Below are 12,969 nucleotides of genomic sequence, written 5' to 3' on the forward strand. Positions count from 1 at the left end.
TCCAATCAAAAAATGGACACAACGCATGAATAGACAACACACCAAAACCAACATACAGACAGCAAAGAAGTGTTCAGTCATGAGCAATAAGAGAAATACAAATCAGAACAATAATGAGATATCACCTTACAGCAATGCTTTTGGCAAAATTCAATGAAATAGGAAATAACAAATACTCGAGAAAGTTTAGAGCAACGGTTCTCAACCTGTGAGTCACGACCCCTTTGGGATCAAACAACCCTTTGCACAGGGGTTGCCTTATTCATAACAGTAGCAAATTTACAGTTATGAAATAGCAATGAAAATAATTTTATAGTTGGGGGGTCACCTCAACATGAGGAATTGTATTAAAGTGTGGCGGTCTTAGGAAGGTTGAGAACCACGGATTTAGAGAGGTTGGAATGCTTTTTCATTGCTGATGGGACTGTAGAATTGTACAACCATTATAAAAATCAGTATGGAACTTTCTTAAACAAAGGCAATTCCAAGTACCTTATGATCCAGTAATCCCTCTATTGTTATGTATCCAAAAGAAATTAAGACTATAACACGAACAAACATATGTACACCTATGTTTATTGCATCAATCTAGCGAAAACATGGAAACAACCAAAACCCCAACCATAAAGGAATGGATAGACAAGTTCTTGTATATTCATACTATTGAATCTTATACATCACAAAAAAAGGTAACTCTCTTAACACTGAAAGTCATGGACAAAGATAGAGAACATTATGCTTAGAAAAATCAGTCAATCATACAAAGGTGAATATTTAACATCACCACTGTTATAAGGAAAAACAAAGAATAAGAAATGTGCTTTAAACACCAATAGGCAAGACTTTGCTTACTATGAGAGGTCAGGGATGGGGTGGGAACGGGGAGGAAAGAAGGATGCTAGGAAAAAGAATAAAAGGTTTAGCGGGTAAATAAATAAAAATTGCGTCAGGAAAGCAAAACAAAAACCCCTCCAGATCGCTTGCCCCTCAGATCTAATTATTATTTTGCGTGGCTACAAAAAAAAAGTAGGTAAGGCAAGATGAAGTGAACTTTGAGCCTTCACTGACATACACGTTCACTTCAAATACATTTTCAGGAAAGAAGCTAACCATCAATTTATAATCTATTGACTTAATATTTTTATTAAAATAATATCAGACCAGCTGTAAAATTTGATTATGGCTTCTCCATAGGGCAATATTGAGTTAAAATACTTGGCTGCAAATTAAAAATTTTGTGGTTCCAAGCTTCCCAATCACTCCATGTGAGAGAAGTCCAGGCATTCTGTTGCCAGGGAAATCCTATGGGACAGTTATAGTCTGGCCTATAGGGTACATATAAATGAGAAGGAGCTCATCATAGGGAAATAACAACCACAGCACATTTGGTCAAGGCTTGGTTGTTAAACTTTATGGGCCATTTTGAAAATGCGCTTTTGCATAAACACAAAAAATTGCTCCCATAATAAGGTGTTATCAGTTAAAGGAACAGGAGGTCATACTGGAATAAGGTGGGCCCTTATCCCACGTGAGTAGTGTCCTTAGAAAAGAGAAGAGGCACAGAGACAGCCAGAAAGACAGAGGGAAGCTGGAACAGAGACTGAGCAACACACCTGGAATCCGAGGAACACCAAGGAGGGCTGGCAACCAGCAGGCGCTAGGAGGCTGCCAGGAGGATCCTCCCGAGAGGATCACAGTGAGCACAGGGCAACACCTGGACTTCGGCTTATGGCCTCCAGAAGTGTGAGATCCCATAATAAGGGATCTGGGGGTCTTCAATATCTTTGGGCCTCCTACTACCAGGAACAAAGAGCATCCAGAAGAAATAATAAGCCTCACCTCATTCAGTCTCTGCCCATGTTTACAGTTTTCATTTTGTGCCAAATTTTATAACTTTCTATTTCATCCGTCCACATTGGATTTCTTTTGGTTTTCAAACTTGTCAAATACATTCTTGTCCTAGAACAGTTGTTGCTGTTGTGGTTAGGTGACATCGAGTCTGCTCCAATCCACAGTGACCTTATGCACAACAGAAGAAAACACTATACGGTCCTGCACCATCCTCACAATTGTTTCTATGCCTGAGCCCATCGATGCAGCTACTGTGTCAGTCCTTTTGGCAATGGCCTTCATCTTTATAGGCACCACTCCACTTTACCAAGCATGATGTCTTTCTCCAGGGACTGGTCACTTCTGACAATATGTCCAAAGTATGTGAGATGAAGTCTTGCCATTCTTGCCCCTCAGGAGCACTCTGGCCTGACTTCTTCCAACACAGATCAGTTTGTCCTTTTAGTAGACCATGGTACTTTCAATATTCTTCTCTAGCTCCACAATGCAAGTGCATCAGTTCTTCTATGGTCTTTATTCAATGTCCACCTTTCACATGCATACGATGCAATGGAGAATCCCATGGCTTGTATCAGGCATATATTAGTCCTCAAAGTAACATCCTTGTTCTTCACTACTCTAAAGAGAGCTTGTGTAGCAGATTTACCTAATGCAATGTCTTTTGATCTCTTGACTATTTCCCTGAGCATTGGTTTTGGATCCAATAAAGACAAAATCCTTGACAACTTCAACCTTTTCTCCATTTTTCATGATGTTACCTATTTGTAGCAGGAGTGGAGAATGTTTTTATCTGCCAAAGGCTATTTGTGGACCATACTGTTGAAACCTTGAATTAACTCCCCCTAAAGTGATGGATGGAACTGTTACTCTCTGGTGAAGCCTGTGATATTGATGATTTTGCAGGCCTAATATGGCCCATGGGGCAGACATTCCCTATTCCAAGCATAGGGTCTCTCTTTTTTTTTTTTTAACTGTTCTTCTTCCTACCTGGAATTTCTCCAGATGTTTGCATGGCTGTCTCCTCATCACATAGGTTACTTTTCTAATGTAATCATCTAAGAGGCATAACATAAAAAATGTATTGTGACTTCATTAGATATTAAACACACATACATACATGGTATTAACTTTGTATAGTCTATGGTATTAGCATGGGTGAAAGCTTTCACGGAACCTATCACCTTCTAATAAGAAGCAGCATGCTGAGAACCAGATTCATAATACATACTATCCATAGTATGTGTCTTTCTCCCAAACCACACTCATTGCCATCGAGTCAATGCCACATCATAGCAACACCACAGGACAGGGTAGAACTGTCCTCTACGAGTTTCCAGGATTATAAATTTTAGGGAGAGTAGAAAGCTTTGCCTTTCTCCTAAGGAGTGGCTGGATGATTTGAAATGCTGTGTTTGTAGTTAGCCACCCAATGTGTAACCACTAGTAAATGTATAAATTGATGAAAAAAATAGTGACTTCTTAAATTCAGCTTATATATTTCACTAAATTAATGAAAATCAATTATGCAATTTTAAATATGGCACAGTATTTAAAAATCATCTGTTTACCCAAGATTCACATGCACTAGTAATATCTTGCCTAACCTGTGACAAGCTGAAACAAAAATATGACATGAACAAAATTTCCAAACAGGTGTAACCGACAAAGAGATCAGGTGGTGAAGAAGATTTTAAAGAGCTCCTTTTTATTCTTGCCTCTCACAGTCCTTAAAATGTTTGGGCTGTGATCAAAGAGACCATGCTTAAAAGGAGGAAACTGTTCAGAGGAAAGTGTTTTCACAAAGAGTATAACAAGAGATAGACAAATGAATAGTAAATGAGATGCTTCAATTAAGGAATGGAAAAGACACATTTTGTTGGGAAAATTGTTCCTTGGTGATGAAATCAATCATTAGAGATTTGTAGCAAGCAAGGCATATAAATCACAAGATTTATCATTTTCTACTTCCTGTTCTCCACATGTCCACTTTTGGCACTGGAGTTGGCATCTGGGAATTTTATGTGCTGGATACAAAATAAATGATTAACATCCCATTATTAAAATCCAATGCCCTAGATTCAACTCTTGTTTTACAAAATTGTTATCTGAGGATGTTGATGTCTTATGTACTTACTAAGGGTCTTTAGTATGATAATCAGTATCCTAAAATCTTACAACTTGTCCCCAATCTCTGGGAGCTGTTTTTCTCTCCAAAGATTGTCACTCTCCAAAGATAATGTACTCCAGGCAGACTACAAAGTTATCTTCAGAGCTTATGTTTTCATTTTTCATTTTCTCTAACTAGATCACAGTATTTAAGTGCAGTTCAGTATAAAATAAAATTTGTGATTGAAAGAAAGATGTTTCCTGTACCAATAGGACAACAGGATTTCTCAATGATTAGAAGAGAATTAAAATTCCACCCCCACACCCCCACCGCCCAAACATGAAAATGTCTAGAAACAACTTCAGAGATATAAAAGTAACCAGTTTGGGGTGGGGTATAATGAATAAATTCAGATTCAGGTCTAAAGCTTCCTACGTGGAAGACATTTTTGGTGATCTGCTTCTGAGAAGATTAAACAAACGAAACAAGAAAAACTCATTGCCATGGCGAACAGAGTAGAACCGCTTCTGTGGGTTTCTGAGACTAATTCTTTATAGGACTAGAAATCCTCATCTTTCTCCCACAGAACCCCTGGTGGTTTCAAACACCTAAGCTTAAGTGAGCCATCCCATGTGTAACTCATTGTGTCATCAGAGTTCCCAAGAAAATCCATGGGTTAAGTGTTCTCTATAATACATGGTATTGCCATGAGAAAGAATCAGCTAAATTACTATGGGTTTGTTCTCTCTCTCTCTCTCTCATTCTTTCTCTCTCTAAGGATCATTTTATTGGGGGCTCTTACAGCTCCCATAACAATCCATACATCAATTGTATAAAGCATATTTTTAAATATGTTGCTATCATTATTTTCTAAACATTTACTTTACATTTGAGCCATTGGTATCAACTCCTCTTTTCCCCCTAACTCCCCTCTCCCCCTTCATGACCCCTTGATAAATGATAAATTACTATTATTTTCGTATTTTATACCAACCACTTTCTCCCTTCCCCCCATGGTTTCTTCCCTCCTCCTCTCCCCACCTTCCCCCAACCTCCTGTTATCACTACTCCCATTTCTATTCCTGAAGGGTTTATCTGACCTGGATGCCATGTGTCATGAGCTCTTATCTGTACCTGTGTACAAGCTCTGTTCTAGCCTGCAGTGAAAGATAGGATTGGGGACATGATAGTGGGGCATGCGGAATCCTCAAGGAACCCAAGGAATATTGTGTGTTTGGTTTTCTCTTTTTAAAAAAAGTTCTAATGCTTTCTCATTTTGAAGGACCCATTCTTGGTGCCTCACAGAGTGTTATGCTATGACTTAAAATAGAATTTCATTGACTCCTTTAATTATTTGGAACATTTCACTTATAAGACAACATTCATTTATATGATCAATCTCCATTAGCCTAATTCATGTTGCTCTATCTTATGCTCACAAATTAAATTCCTTAATTTATTCAGTCATTTTGAAATTTAATGTATTTAATCTCACCCCCACCCCAGAAAGGAAGGCCTCAGCCATCCAAGCAAACTGGCAAGGAAGACCGTGGACATTCTTGCCCACTTGAAAGGTAGGCTCCAGCTGCTCCTGCCATCCAGCAGGGTAAGCTCCACCCATTCCTGCTCCTAGGCAAGGAAAGTCCTATGTGATCCCATGACCCAGCAAGGAGTGCCTCAGACATCCAACAGCTGAGCAAGAAGGCCAGGATGTCCCCATATCCTGGCAAGGAAGACCCCAGCCACCTCCATGAGCCAGGAGGAAGAGCTTCAGCTGATCCTGGGAACTGCCAAGGAAGGTCTTGGCTGTCCTAACATATCTCCTGACCCAACAAGGAAGTCCCCAGGCATCCCTGAAACAGAACAACATACATCTTGAACATATCCTATCAAGGGAAAATCCAGATGTCTCCCGGGAACTGGCAAGGTAGACCTGGTTGCCCCAAAACTCAACAAGGATGGGCCAAGCCATCCCAACAACTGGGCAAGGAAGGCCCCAGCCATCCTCAAGATCCAGTAAAGAAGGCCCTGACCTTCCATAAGACACAGCAAGGAAAGTCATGAGTGTCCCATTGACCTAGCAATATGGCATTGGCTGTCCTATACACCCATCAAAGAAGGCCTTCGCCATCCCAGAAATCCCACAAGACTCAAATGTCCACCCAAGACTAATTCCTGTACCATAATCATAGAAACCACATACAATCACAGTAAAATAAAACAAAAACAAAACATTAAGAAAAACAGCCAGACCCAAAGGATTACTCTGAAGAAGCTATGAAATTACCAGAAATAGAATTTGAGAAGAGTGTTTAGATACCTTCAACAGATGGAAGAAATAATAAAGATTAGAAATCCTACATAAAAAAAAAACTCTAGGAAACAAACAACAACAATAATATAACAGAATTAGACAACATGGTAAAAGAGCTGAGTAATAGAAGAATGGAAAAGCCAATTATTGAGCTAATTGGCAATTCTTTCCAATACAACTGAAGAGAGAAACAATCCACACAAAAAAGCGAAGATTCTGAAGAAAGCCCATGAATGATGTAGGACACCATCAAGAGGCATCCCTCATCTCATTGGGATCTGAGAGCAAGAAGAAACAAACAAACTCCACAGAGACAATAGTACAAGAAATCATGGACTAGAATTTCCTTAATATCTTAAAGAAGGAGAAAGTAATGATTTAAAAATCTGAGAGAACCTGAAAGGGGAGACCCTAAAATAAAAATATATAACAGTCAAACTCTCTAATATCAAGGAAAAGGAGAGAATTATGAGAGCAGCTATGAACAAAAGAACAATCGCCTACAAAGGAAATAAAAGTAAGTTCAGCCATCTCAGCAGAAACCATACAAGCAGAAGACAATAGAGTAACATACATAAAATCTGGAAAGAATATGAATGCCAACCAGGAATCCTACATTCGGTAAAAGTAAACTCTCTCAAAAATGAGAGAAAAAGAACTGTATTTAAAAGCAAGAAACATTAAAAGAAGTTGTATACATAAGACCAATATCATAAAAATAATAATAGGAGCACTGTACAGAAAATCAACAACAGCAGACAAATCTGTGAGCAATCGCCTACAAAAAGAATTTTTTTAAAATTCTATGTATTTAAATTTTTTTACAAAACACTCATCACCTTCAAAATCTCTCTACTACATTTAATACATTTGTCCAATCTGTGATTCCATTCTCGCTCACCTTGTGGGAAAATGTGTATTATGAAAGCTCCACCCAACAGAACTTTTTCCTTTGGGGGGGGTACCCCCTCATATAAGTCAACACTTAGCAATCAAAACATTAAAAGTACTCTACTCAAAACAACATAGAAATAGAGGGAAAGCAAATAAATCAATAAAACCATGAAAACAAAAATACAGCACCAAAACACACAGCAAAATGACAGCAACAAAGCTGCATGTTTCAATAATAGCACTGAATGTCAATAGATTACATGCTCCTATCAAGAGACAGAGAGAAGTAGACTGGATTAGGAAAAAATAACAATCAATATGCTGCCTACAGAGAAACACCTTAAACAAGAAAACAAAAATAGACTGAAAATCCAAGGATAGGGGGAAATTTACCACATAAATCACAGTAAAATAGAAAAGAAAAAGCAGGAATGACACTATTAATCTTTGATAAAATAGACCTCAAATTAAAAAAAAATGAGACCAAAAGGACACTGTATAATGATTCAAGGAATAAAAGACCAAAAAAAAAAAGAAATAATATTTATAAAATATATATTACCCAATGAAATACCCTCAAAATACATTAATCAAACTCTCACCTAACTGAAGAATACAATAGACAGCTCAATAATTATACTAAGAGTTCAAGACACCACTCTCAAGGAAAGACAAATCATCAGGGGGAAAAAATTAATGAAGACACAGAAGAACTAAACAACACAATGAATCAACGACCTCATAGACATATACAGAGCAACTCACCTAATAATAGTATAGTATAGATTCTTCTCCCATGCACAAGGAACATTCTCTAGAATTTATCACATGTTAGGCCACAAAGCAAGCCTCAAAAAACTGGAAAACAATGAGGTCCTACAACCATTTCCTCAGAACACAGTGCTATAAAATGGAAAATCCACAACAGAAAGAACAAGGGCAAAAAATAATTGCATGGAAATTGAACAACATACTACTTCAAAATGGCTGGATAATAGATTAAATAAGGGATACTTGTCTAATCCTTGAGAAAATATGAGAACAAAATCTTTGGACACAGAAGAAGCAGTTATCGGAGGGCAATTTGTAGGAATTAATGCACATATGCAACAAGAAGGAAAAAACAAAATCAATGCTTTACCACAGTATCTTCAGCAATTTTAACATGAGAATCAAAATAAACCCTTAACCAACAGGAGAAAAGAAATCATAAATATTATAGCCAAAATAAGTGAGCAGGAAAACAATGGACAGAGTCAACTGGACAAGAAGTGGGTTCTTTCAAAGGATTAATAAAACTGATAAACCACTGACAAGCTTTAACAAGGAAAATAAAGAGAAGTTGAAAATATCAAGAAATAGAGATGAAAGTGGTGACATCACAATAGAACCAAATGAAATAAAAAGAATAATAACATCACTATGAAACACTGTACTCCAATAAATTTGAAAACCTAGATGAAATGGACAAATTTCTAGAGACCCAAATTAATGCAGACTGACATAGAAAATCTCAACAGACCTATAACAAAAGAAGAAATAGAGCAGGGCATTAAAAATATAAAAAAACAACTTCCAGCCAAGAAATGTCCAGAAGCAGATGGCTTCACAGGGGAATTCTACCACGCATTCAGAGAAGAGTTGTCACCAAATGTTACACGGACTGTTCCAGAATATGGAAAAGGGGAACAAGCACCTAAACTCAATTTATGGAGCGAGTGTAACCCTGATCCATAACCCAGGCAAAGCCACCACAAGGATGGAAAGCTACAGACCATGAACCCAGATGCCAAAATTCTCAACAGTCCTAGCTAATAGTATCCAGAAATATATCAAAATAAATAATAATAATACACCATGGTCAAGTGAGATACATACCAGGTACACATTGATGGTTCAACATTAGACAAACAAGCCATGCAATCCACCACATAAACTAAGTGAAAAATAGGAAGCTCATGAAAATATCAATTGATGGGAAAAGGCATCTGACAATACCCAACACACATTCCTCAGGGGAGGGAACAAAAACAATCTGCAAACTAGGGCTAGAAGGGATATTTTTCAACATGATAAAGGCCATGTAGGTAAAAACAAGGGCCAGCATTACATAAGAGGTAAAAGTCGAAAATATTTCCTCTGCAAATAGGACCAGATTCAAAGAGGAAAAACAAAACAAGGGTCCTCATTCTATCTGACTTCCAAGCATTTTACCAGCCACAGTAGTCAAAACAGCCTGAGACGGATACAACGACACACATAGACTGATGGAATGGAATAGAAAACCCGGAAATAAATGCATCTGTCTATAGGCAACTGATGTTGGACAAAGGACCCCAAGATATTAAATGGGAATGAGATACTCTTTCAAAAAACGGTGCTGGTGAAACGGGACCTTCAGCTGCAGGAAAATGAAGCAAGACTCACTAATCATCCCATGGATGGATCAAGATGGATCTCAAGATGGATCAAAGACTTAAATGTAAATCCAGAGCTAAGAAGATCATTCATTAGAAAAATTTGACAAACTTAAGCGTTTTAGTGTAGGACGTGCACAATCAAATATAATGAAGTAAGTACACGTAGAAGACAAAATTATTAGAACTCACTATAAATAAGACACTTTTACGCATCAAAAATTTGACCAAAAGAGTAAAAACAGAGTCCATGAACTGGGAAAAATCTTTAACAATGGCATAATGGTCAGGGGACTAATCTCTAAAAAGTATAGAATAATACAAATCTCAATTAAAAAATAATACCATTAAAAAGTGGGCAAAGGTGAACAGACAAGTCACCAAAAAGGACATTCAAAAGGGCTAATAATCCACTAGTCACTGCCATTGAACCCATGCTTCCACATATTGATCCTTGTGTTAGTCTGGGTAGACAAGAGAAATGAATTCATAGAGCAACTGATATGTGTATAAGAAAGAGTTTTATATAAAAGAGCAATTGAATATTAGGAAAACATCCCAGCCCAGTCCAGATCAAGTCCATAAGTCCTATTATTAGACCATATGTCTGATACCAATCTATAAAACCCTCATCAGACTCACAAAACACATGCAATGACTCTGAATGAAGGAAGATTACAGGCCACTGGGTGGGAAGTCTTATAGGTCCAGCAGCATTGTAGGCATCTCAGCACTGGTAGGGGTCTCCACAAGGCTTCTCCAGATCAGGGCACTAGTGTAGCTCCATGTGTCTTGTCAGCTGCAATGTCTCCCAGGGAGTCAGCCAAGAGAGAGGGTGTCTCCCACCTCCAAGGAGGAATACAGGGATTCCCAGAATCCTCAGGAGAAGGCCATGCCCACACAGAGGCCTCACAGACTATGACCTGATTGACAAGCTGGACTCCACGGCTTCACTTTAAAAAAAAAATCATTTTATTGGGGACTGATACAATTCTTATCACAATCCATACGTACATCCATTGTGTCAAGCACATTTGTACATTTGTTGCCATCATCATTCTCAAAACGTTTTCTTCCTACTTGAGCCCTTGACATCACTCCTCATTTTCCCCCTTTTCTCCCCACTTCCCTCTCCCTCATGAACCCTTGATAATTTATAAATCATTTTGTCATTTCTCACACTGCCCGACGTCTCCCTTTACCCACTTTTCTGTTGTCCATCCCCCACAGAGGGGGTTATATGTAGTTCCTTGCAATCGGTTCCCCCATTTTATCCCACCTTCCCTCCACTCTCCCAGTATCGCCATTCTCACCACTGGTCCTGAGGGGATCATCCCTCCTGGATTCCCTGTGTTTCCAGTTCCTATCTGTACCAGTGTACATTTTCTGGTCTAGTCAGGTTTGTAAGGTAGAATTGGAATCATGATAGTGGGGGGAAGAAGCGTTTAAGAACTAGAGGAAAGTTGTATGTTTTATCATTGATACCTTGCACCCTCATCCTCTCAAATTGACAAATGATTATTTAGCTACCACAGTCCTGTAAGATGAGTGGCTTCTGAGACTGGATCTGATTATGGAAGTAGAAAGCGCATCTTTCTCCCATGGAGTGGCTGGTGACTTTGTAGTTTACAGTCTAATGCATAACCATTCTGCAACTAGCACATGAAAAAAATGAACATGATCACCAGTCATTCAGGAGATGCAAATGAAAATAATGATGAGCTATTTATAGCTCTAATATTTATGATTTTTTTCTCCTGTTGGTTAAGGGTTTATTTTGATTCTCATGTTAAAATTGTACACACAATTACAACCCAATTAAAGGAAAGTACCAATGATGGAAAAGGTATGGAGAGGTTAGAATTCTCAAGCACTGCTGGTGGATCTATAAACAATTGTGGAAAGCAATATGGCCATGCCTAAAACAATTGGAAATGGAAACCCCTACATGATTCTTTAATAATTCTGGGTATATATTCTAAAGACGTAAGCAAACTAGAGGATTTTTATGTGTTTCATCAGTGCTCTACTGCACCCTGGATATATCTTCCCTCCCATATGGCCCTTCAATGAGGGACTGTCCCGTTATCTTACAGGGGGTTTTGGGTCTCCACTTTGTCTATGCTCCTTCACGTCAATTTGGTTGCTTACTTTTGAACTTCTGATACCTATTCCTATCAACACCTCATAATCACAGGCTGTTGTGCTTCTTCTATGTGGACTCTGTTGCTTCCATGCTAGCTGGCTGCTTATTTAACTATAAGCCTTTAAGACCCCAGACAATATATCTTTTGATAACCGGGTCTCATCAGTTTTCTTCACCACATTTGTCTATGCACCCATTTTGCCTTCAGCAATCATGTTGGGAAGGTGAATATCATACATTGCCACATTATTAGAATAAATTATTCTTGTAAGATTTAAGTAGAGACCCAAAATCTGTCTGTTTCCGTATTGTATTTGCATATCTAAATATATATATACATTGCCTAATACACTTAATTTATATGTTTATATATTTACATATCATTATTACTTTCTAGTTTTTTCAATTTCTTTTTTCTTTCCTCCTGCCCCACTAGTCTATTTACCTATCGTTCACCTCTCTGTAATTCCACTCAGATATATTTCAATTGATCAAACATGATCCAGAATGCTAAACCCTCCTCCCCATTGATTTTATAACCCTTGCTATTCCCCTGTCCCTATGGTTATTAGCACATTGCTCCACTCCCCACGCCTCCTCCTATCCCATGTCTGCCCCTCACCATCCCCAATTTTGATCCTATTATTGTCTCATTGGGATTGTTTATCCTGACTATATTACATAGATAGACATCAAAAGAGAAGAGACGAGAAGAGAACAGAGACAGAGAGAGAGAGAGAGACGATACAAGTAAGTCCAAGTATAGCTGACCCAGAGTTGATGAGCATCCCTTTGTTAAATAGCTAGCCAATCCTGTTATAATCTATCTGTCCTCTAGTTCTTTAAAGTTTCCTCACCTTACAATTATGGTCCCATTTTTACCTCATTAAGCTTGTTAGACCTGTAAATATTCATTTGTTTAATGAAGATTGTTCAGTGCATGAAATTCAAGATAGACAAACCCATCAGAAACAGTAATGGAAGTAATGATTCCCTGGGGGTACGAGAAGAAAGGGGGAAAGAGGAAAAGTTGAACCAATAGAAAAGAAGACTGCATAAGCCCTCTTGAGGAGAACGAATAACCAAATTATATGGGAACAGTCACAGTGGAAAGTGTAAGATATGGCAAAAATAATAACAACAACTATTTATAAGAATAAGGTAAGATTTAAGTGGAGGCTCCTGGGGGGTAAGGTGGAGAGGGAGGGATAACGGGGAACTGATATCAAAGAGATCAAGA

Source organism: Echinops telfairi, unplaced genomic scaffold (genome assembly GCF_000313985.2).
Source record: "Echinops telfairi isolate 266 unplaced genomic scaffold, ASM31398v2 ScPeMD7_31;HRSCAF=116, whole genome shotgun sequence".
NCBI lineage: Eukaryota > Metazoa > Chordata > Mammalia > Afrosoricida > Tenrecidae > Echinops > Echinops telfairi.